This window comes from Miscanthus floridulus, unplaced genomic scaffold (assembly GCF_019320115.1).
Source record: "Miscanthus floridulus cultivar M001 unplaced genomic scaffold, ASM1932011v1 fs_31_1_2, whole genome shotgun sequence".
Classification (NCBI taxonomy): Eukaryota; Viridiplantae; Streptophyta; class Magnoliopsida; order Poales; family Poaceae; genus Miscanthus; species Miscanthus floridulus.
The window spans coordinates 46,872-56,789 of NW_027096572.1; the positions used below are offsets into that span (position 1 = coordinate 46,872).

At 44.3% G+C, this 9,918-nt stretch overlaps 1 pseudogene; it reads right to left on the minus strand.

The window, feature by feature from the left end:
- Nucleotides 1-3,159: 3,159 nt before the first annotated feature.
- Nucleotides 3,160-9,918, minus strand: LOC136531296 (alkaline ceramidase-like; annotated as a pseudogene).

Here is a 9,918-nt window from a genome sequence, read left to right on the forward strand (position 1 = left end):
CATTAAGCTCATTCCTCAACTGACAAAATGTAGCCTCATCTAGCGGTTTAGTGAAGATATCCATGAATTGATCCTCGGTCCTTACACCTTCTAGTGATATATCATTTTTCGCAACTTGATCTCTAAGAAAATGATGGCGGATATCTATGTGCTTGGTGTGAGAGTGTTGAACCAGATTATTAGCAAGCTTTACCGTGCTGTCATTGTCACATAAGAGAGGTACCTTTTCTAGAACTACACCATAGTCTAGAAGAGTTTGTTTCATGTAAAGAATTTGTGCACAACATGCACTCGTGGCAATGTACTCCGCCTTGGCGGTGGACAAAGCCACACTATTTTGCTTCTTGGAGGACCAAGACACTAGTGATCTACCAAGCAAATGGCACCCTCCGGATGTGCTTTTTCTATCAATTTTGTAACTAGCATAATCTGAATCAGAATAGCCAACTAGTTGGAATCTAGCTCCTTTGGGATACCAAAGACCAATGCTTGGTGTGGCTTAAGGTACCTAAGGATTCTTTTAACGACAACCATGTGATCCTCCTTAGGATTAGCTTGAAATCTAGCACACATACACACACTAAACATGATGTCGGGCCTAGATGCGGTCAAATATAATAAACTACCCATCATAGAATGGTAGAGAGTTTGATCAACCGATTTATCTCCCTCATCTAGGTTGAGATGTCCATTAGATGGCATTGGTGTATTGATTGGCTTACATTCATCCATTTTGAACCTCTTGAGAAGGTCCTTGGTATATTTTTCTTGAGAGATGAAAATCCCCTCTCTCATTTGCTTGACTTGAAAACCAAGAAAGAATGTAAGCTCTCCAATCATAGACATCTCAAACTCCTTTGACATCAATTCACCAAACTCTTTGCAATAGTCTTCATTTGATGAGCCAAAAATGATATCATCAACATATACTTGACAAATGAAGATCTCTCCATCAAACTTCTTAGTGAATAGTGTGGTATCGACCTTCCCAATGGTGAAGCCCTTCTTAATGAGGAAATCCCAAAGGCGCTCATACTAAGCTCTTGGGGCTTGCTTAAGCCCATATAGCGCCTTGGACAACCTATAGACATGATTAGAATATCTAGGGTCTTCAAACCCAAGAGGTTGATCAACATAGACTAGCTCATTTATGAAACCATTTAAAAATGCACTTTTAACATCCATTTGATATAATTTTATTTTATGATGAGATGCATATGCAAGAAAGATACGAATGGCTTCAAGTCTTGCAACCGGTGCAAAGGTCTCTCCAAAATCGAACCCTTCAACTTGGGAGAACCTCTTCGCAACTAGCCTTGCCTTGTTCCTAACAACGATGCCTTGATCATCTTGTTCGTTGTGGAACACCCACTTTGTTCCAATGACTCTTGCATCTTGTGGTCGCTCTTCAAGTGTCCAAACTTTATTTCAGGTGAAGTTGTTCAATTCTTCATGCATATCATTTATCCAATCCGGATCTTAAAGAGCTTCTTTTATATTTTTAGGCTCAATGCAAGAAACAAACGAGTGATATTAAATAAATGAAGCAAGTTTTTGAGAGTGAGTCATTACACCATTTGAAGGACTCCCTGTGATGAGATCTTGTGGATGTGCTTGTAGTAGAGGTGAATTTCTTCTATCAACCACTTGAGGGGGAGGTTGTGGAGCATCAACATCTTGAGCTTGTGCCACCATTTGATCATCAGAGATATGAGTATCTTCATTTTCTACTCTTCCATCTTTATCATCATCGTGTAGCACATTTGATGAAGAATGTGGATCAATCACTTGTACACAATCTTCATCATCTTTGGGCTTGATGTCTCCAACCGGAATGTTCTTCATGGCCTCCATCAATGGTTCATCACCTACATCATCAAGGTTCTCATGTGCTCCTTGGAAGCCGTTAGATTCATCAAATTCCACATCATATGTTTCTTCAACCAAGCCAGTGGCATGATTGAATACTCGATATGCTTTAAACTTTGATGAGTAACCAATAAGAAAACTAATATCACAACATCTTTGGAACTTCCCTAGGTGTTACCACTTGATGTAGATGTAGCATTTGCAACCAAACACCCAGAAGAATGATACGTCTGGCTTCTTCCCATTGAGCAACTCATAAGGGGTCTTGCCAAGAAATTTTTGAAGAAATAGGTGATTGGATGAATAACATGCGGTGTTGATAGCTTCTGCCCATAGAGCTTTGGGTGTATTGTACTCATCAAGCATTGTTCTTGCAAGGGTGATAAGTGTCCAGTTCATTCTCTCTACTATGCCATTTTGTTGAGGGGTGTATGTTGCGGAGACCTCATGTTTGATCCCTACTTCATCACAGTATGCTTCAATATTTGTGTTGTCAAATTATTTTCCGTTGTCACTTTTTATCTTCTTGAGGTTCACTTCAAATTCATTTTATGCTCTCTTGGCAAACTTCTTAAAACATGCAGCCACTTCGGTCTTGTCATGAAGGAAGAACACCCAAGTATATCTAGAGTAGTCATCAACTATCACAAGACAATAGAGATTTCCTCCCAAACACTTGTTAGTTGTTGGTCCAAATAGATCCATGTGAAGAAGCTCTAGCACTTTTGTTGTTGACATGTAAGCTTTTGTTGGATGAGTGTTTGCAACTTGCTTGCTGGCAGAGAATACTGTGTAGTCATCCAAACATCCACAAATGGCACGAACCCTCCAAAGAGTGCAGATGTTTCCACAAGTAGGATACCGTGCAAACAATGGGAGCGCATAATAACCATTTCCAGATAAACAGCCTACGCCAACCGGCAGGCACGCTTTTACTTTCCTGATATAAACAGCCTACGCCAACCGCAGACACACTTTTACTAATTATTCCTATCCAGATAAACAGACTAGGACACCAGCAGGCATGCTTCCTCCGACGCAGTGCATACAAAAATAACCATCAGAGCAAGAACAGCTCAACTCAGGAGAGTTGTCTATTGGCAGCAACACAAGTCAATGAATCAACGGTCATCATATGGATGGATGTATCTCCATGCGGAGTGGTAACTAGTACAACTGGACTTCATTCAACGACACAAACGAATAAATAAATAACTCAGTCCTATTAGCACCAAAAGGCAATTGCAAAGAAACCAAAAGAAAGATGGCCAAAACTAGGACACCAACACAACCAACTAATATCTGTTCGATGATTAAGTATGGTACAGAACAGGTGTCAGTCAAAAGTTACCAAAATCTATTGTGACATCAGAACATTATAGTCCATAATCATTTGGATGCCCATATACAAAAATGCCACAACTTGTCTGCGCACATTGGGGGGCATTAGCTTACTGGTGGCGGACTGAATAGAGTGTTCAACAGAGACAAATCATTCCCTCTTTTCTGGTTTCTGGACCTTGACATAAGGCAAGAATCCAAGAAGGTGTGTGATCCGCGGCTCCCACCCACGTTGCTGAGCTCGACAGAACATTAGGAATGTGTTTGCATAGTATGAGTTGAGGCCCATAAGCACATGCCACCATGCGTGCCCCTGCGGGTTGACGTACCAATGCGAAAGCTTCTTACAGAAGATGCGATCAACTAGCCAGCAGAGAGTCCCAAGGGTTAATGTAAGAACCCACAGCTTTGCAAGCCGCTTCGCAGCCACGTCTTTCGTCTGCATGTAGTACTTGTACATCCGGGGGATGCAGAGGAAGCAGAGGCCAATGTAATGCAGCTTGAATACAACTTGGAACCGGGCAAAGGAAATGAACTACAGCAAAGGCAGCACCATATAGGAAAAGGAAAGTTGGCATCGTGCTCCTGTAATGCCAGTCCGGTGAATAAAGGACATACATATAAAGAAGGATCTCCCAAACCATCGGAGTCTCATCACTCTGTTGTAGACTGGAAAACAGAACATCGACAAAGCAGCATGTTACCAAAAAAGGATATGTTGCACAAAATAGAGTAAACGTTATGGAAATTAACTACAAGATGACTAAACAGGTCACAGAGGTAGGAAGTTTATGAAAACATCCAACAGTGACCAGTATGCTAAAAGTACAGTGCCCCCCCCCCCCCAAACACACACAAAAGGTGATGATCCAGCAAATTACAACCCCTCACATTCCTAAAAGGCAGAGAAACCCTTGAGCTTTGAGTATGGATTCTAGTCCTCGTTTCAGGCAGGCAATATAAAGTTAAACAGATGCGCCCCAATTTCAAATGAGTTCTCTATGCTGAGTTTAGTATATGGCAAAGGTCAAAATTAACCATTGTTACATGTTAGTGGTTTTTTGTCATTCGATACACTCAATGATTGGTCAGGCTGAAGCTGCCAGTTCATCCATCATAAGAGATGACTAGATTACCTTGGTTTTTTCCATGAAACTGTTGATGAAGATTTATTAGAAGCAGATACAACAAAATGAAACAAAAGCAGATCTTTCAACAAATGCGGTAGACAAATGCAGAGATTTATCAATGGACATCAGAACAGAGATAATTTTGGGCATCACAATCACAACATATGCCAATCGGTGTGTTGGTCAGCAAGTGCATCAATATATTGCCAAAAATGGAACCATATGTGCCAAAATGGAACACAAAATTTATGCATTTGAGGTAGTTTCTGCAGGCATGTGCATGCAAAGTGTATTTGGTGCGTCCAGGGAGCCGTTAACTTAAGAGGTAGATCAGGAACCATTTTTTGCACAAAATGAACCCAAGAATCCGAAACGGAACACAAGAAAGAATACCGAACATCTAAGCAATATACCAATGTTTTACAGACAATTTCAACCATCTTTGTTTGCCAGCTAGAATTTTTGTGCAGGAGAGCTATGCTTTCAGGGTTTAGAGTGGAAATAAATTTTGTGCATGCTACTGTTAAAAGACCTGTGCCAGAAGTTGACACACTACTCTAGCACATGGTGTCGGGGACCTAACACCGGGGTACCCCAGGAGGTGGAACCAATAACCATCGAACGTTAAAAACTTCTGGACGGACAAGGGCGCCGCTGCGTTTCTTGCCCGAGTGACGGGAGTTTGGTTCCGCCTCGCCCGACGCCTTTGGGCCAGCTCCACCTCGCCCGAGGGTTTAGGGATAGACTCCGCCTCGCCCGACCCCTGAGGGCCAGGCTCGGTCTCGCCCGAGGGATAAGGGCCAGCTCCGCCTCGCCCGAGAGCTTAGGGATTGACTCCGCCTCGCCCGACCCCCGAGGGATGGGCTCGGTCTTGCCCGAGGGATAAGGGCCAGCTCCGCCTCGCCCGAGAGCTTGGGGATTGACTCCGCCTCGCCCGACCCCCGAGGGATGGGCTCGGTCTCGCCCGAGGGATAAGGACTGAACTCTGCCTCGCCCGACGTCCGAGGACGAACCTCGCCTCACTCGATGTCCAAGGACTGGTTTCGTCTTGCCTGACAACCTCTCCCCGTTCCCTCATGATGATAGGTGCAGGGTAGGACAAGACGTTCGGGTCAACTGCGGCTTCAAGGACCATACCCCGCGCCTCGGCAGGAAAAGTACTGCCAGGGAACGACGGGATGGGTGCTCTAGACCCTCCCGGACGTAGCAGAGTCTGAAAAGTGTTGCGGGTGCGTGCTCTTCGCCCTGTAGAGTTGTAGGCGCCGCCTTCAGCTCTGGGACACGGAACCCGACGTAGATATGCGACAACCACTACGGTCCAGGAAAGGACTCGCGTCCTCCACAAATGACGGATGTGCGGTCACCACGTTATGATCACAGGGGAGCGGCGTCCGCTTCCCGGCCCCTCGGGTCCACCAGATCGGAGAGCTCGCTTCAGCCTCCGGACACCCTCTCCAATCGGAAGACCTTGCCCACAGCGCTACTCCGGACCCCGACCCCGCGTCCCTCCGACAGAGACTCATAGGAACCAGAAGGCGTGCGGAGCAAGGCTGGGCAAGGCTCATAAGTCAAAACCACTGTACCAGCGTCCATACCCTACGCGGAGCAGTACTCTGTAGCCATCCTGAACATTCTACAGTGGCATCGATAGTATTGTAGGCGCTTATCATCCTTTCACACACACCGGAATGGACAACAAGGCTTGGTAGACGTGAACAACAAGGCTAGGTAGCGTACACACCCTAGACCTCTTACTTATAAAGCCGTCCCCTTCATCTATAAAAGGGGATGTGCTTCCTCCAACAAAGGGACCGACTCTTGACAACACAACACACATAGTCAAGCTGCTACCAAGCTCTTGGCATCCTTTCGATCCTTCTATCAGAGACTTGGGACCAGTCCCTCTCTCGATCGTTTGTACCCCCCTACTACGAACTATTTTTCGGTGCTAATAACACGAGCAACAACAGACTGGACGTAGGGACATTCGGCCCGAACCAGTATAAATCTTGTGTCCTTTAGTGCACCATCCGGGCCTAACGCGCATTACTATAAATTTACTTGCCGGTGCTTGTACGAAACACCGACACATGGACTCATGTCAATCAAGACATTATGTAGAAGAACACTCCTGAGAAAGCTTGTGCAGTAACAGAATTGTTGTAAGCTGTGACTTTTTTTGCACAAAAATAGAAGGCCAGTGCAAACGCTACATCCTGAGCCCACTGTGCAGCGCCAAATGCACGTGACAAAAAGGGAAAGATTGCACAAAAAGAGCCCAACAATGCTATGTTCCATGTCACCCAATGGCCTTCAGCTCAACACAACAAATTGCGCTAAAATATGTAGCCTTGTAGCAACAAATCTTAAATCAACAGTTCCTTGGTGGTTTTGACAGAATGCACGCAAAATTCACCCAAGTAACCCCCCCCCCCCCCCCCCCCCCCCCCACACACACACACCAAAAAAAAATGCCCGGTGCGCCCACCATATGCACATGTATTCACCATATAAGTCACTCAAAAATTCAAGTTTAGCACCCTAGTTACTTAATATTGCTATGCCCCCACCCTCAAAAGTTTTTTCCTGGCTTCGCCGCTTAATGGGTATCTCAATATTCTGAAAGTTCATCTACTGAATCTGCACATAATCCAAGAGATAGATATCTTCTGGTTTTGAGTCAAAATATATAATACTACAAAAGATTAAAAGGACGTACCCAGTGCAGAGAGCTCCCGCTCTGTGCGGGGTCTGGGTAAGGGTGTCAGTGGCAAGCCTTACCCTCGCCTGTGCAATGCGAGGAGACCACGACTCGAACCCGGGACCTTCCGGTCACAGGCGGTAAGACTCTACCGCTTGCACCAGGCCCGCCCTTCAATACTAGAAAAGATTGCACAAAATAAAAGGAGCAAGCCAACTGTAATGAATTTTTTTTATATATAATAAACTATGAAACATTGGATCAGTTCCATATCAATAATTCTACAGAGAAAAGCAAAAAGATGAATACTCAAGAAAGATAAATAATGCAGATGTTCTTGAATGAAGCATCAAATCTAGAAGCAATAAATTAGAAATCTCCTTACAGTTAATGGCAACCACAATTTTATTTTATAACAGATGAACAGCTCATCTTCTGTTGATGAAGACTGATTAGAAGCAGATACAACAAAATAGAACAAAAGCAGATCTTTCAACAAATGCGGTAGACAAATGCTGAGATTTATCAATGGACATCAGAACAGAGAATTTTGGGCATCACAATCACAACATATGCCAATCGGTGTGTTGGTCAGCAAGTGCATCAATATATTGCCAAAAATGGAACCATATGTGTAGTAACAGAATTGTTGTAAGCTGTGACTTTTTTTGCACAAAAACAGAAGACCAATGCAAACGCTACATCCTGAGCCCACTGTGCAGCGCCAAATGCACGTGAAAACTGCAATGCGCGTGACAAAAAGGGAAAGATTGCACAAAAAGAGCCCAATAATGCTATGTTCCATGTCACCCAATGGCCTTCAGCTCAACACAACAAATTGCGCTAAAATATGTAGCCTTGTAGCAACAAATCTTAAATCAACAGTTCCTTGGTGGTTTTGACAGAATGCACGCAAAGTTCACCCAATTAACCCCCCCCCCCAAAAAAATGCCTGGTGCACCCACCATATGCACGTGTATTCACCATATAAGTCACTCAAAAATTCAAGTTTAGGACCCTAGTAACTTAATATTGCTATGCCCCCACCCTCAAATGTTTTTTCCTGGCTTCGCCGCTTAATAGGTATCTCAATATTCTGAAAGTTCATCTACTGAATTTGCACATAATCCAAGAGATAGATATCTTCCGGTTTTGAGTCAAAATATATAATACTAGAAAAGATTGCACAAAATAAAAGGAGCAAGCCAACTGTGTAATGAAATTTTTTTATATATAAAAAACTATGAAACATTGGATCAGTTCCATATCTATAATTCTACAGAGAAAAGCAAAAAGATGAATACTCAAGAAAGATAAATAATGCAGATGTTCTTGATGAAGCATCAAATCTAGAAGCAATAAATTAGAAATCTCCTTACAGTTAATGGCTAACACACTTTTATTTTATAACAGATGAACAGCTCATCTTCTGTGCAGTTTTATACGCAAAACGGCTAGATGGAGAAATAATTTCCAGCCTTATGCCAATGGCCCTTTCCCAAAAATGGTATCGACAGTTCTAACTTTAATACATACATACCCCCTCCAGTCAAAAAATACTTGTCACAATTGACTAATGGTCTTTGATGCATATCTTTGACTTCTAGAGTATTTTTTAATATGAATTACATGTTTCCAAACTCAATAATTCAAAAATTATTCATGTTTCTAATTTTTATTAAGGTTTGACCAAATCTTGTCTTAACCGACATGTTTTTGTGACCGGAGGGAGTAGAGAAAAACATATAGGTAATTAATTAATAACTTATAACACCAAGAGAAGGTATACCATGGCAAACAAACAACACAAGAATACAATGCACAAGGCCATTCCATAATGACCTGAACTCGATCAAGTGCATTGGGAAAATAATAAGCTCTAGTTATAACAGTTTCTCAAGTAATTACCAGTAATCACAAAGTTAAAAGTGACATTTCACATAAACATAAAGAAGTTTCAATTTAAGAGAAAACTTACAGAAGTTGCAAGGTGGCATGGAAAATCATACTCCCAATAGCAAGTATCATATTGGATATGTGAAGGACACTGAACCGTTTCTCAAAACCTTGGCGGAAAGCGTTCACTAATCCAATAAGCGCCAAAAGAACGCATGGGACATTAGAGATGGTATTGTAGAATTCTGCGATATATGATGAGTGTGCATAATTCTCCTCGCACAACTCAGTCGTTGATGTAACAGGCCCCCAGAAGCTCGCTACCATTGAATCCGCCATTCTTAGCTCTTGATTTGCTACCCTAGCAACAGCCTATGTCACCAGAGTTGGAGGACAATGTGGCTGGTGCTAAATCATGAGTGCACCAAAGAAATAATCTGCAAGGATGATATACAAATCAGGGTTCCACATATGAAATTATTCAGACAGCTTCATATGGGAGCAGCAGTTTCGCACAGTAGGGCGTCATACCTTGTGGTCAGGGAGGATGGAAGGCGGCGAGCGCGTATAATGGACGTCGGCGTCGGGGAGGCCACGAGGACGCGACGGTGGGGCGCCCGAGATGCGTCGGCAGCGGCTGTGCAGGGGACGGGGGCGAGCGGCTGGCGGAGTCTTGGCCGACGTTGAACAGGGCGTCGGGGAGCCTCCCGGCCGGCGATGGACAGGGCGGCGGGCGGGATTCGCCGGGGGAGGACGGAGCGGCGGGATCCGGATCCGGCGGAGGAAAGCCGCAGCCGCGGCGGAGGACCTCCCGATCCGGCAGATGGGAGGTCCGGCGACGGGCCTGGGGCGGCGGTGGTGGTGGGGACGGAGGCCGGCGACCACGGGATGGGGGCGGACGGGAGGAAGCCGCGCGCCTGCGGGAGAAAAACGAACGAGCGGATTTTTGGGTAGTCTGTTACTGTGTTTTGGCCCAACACG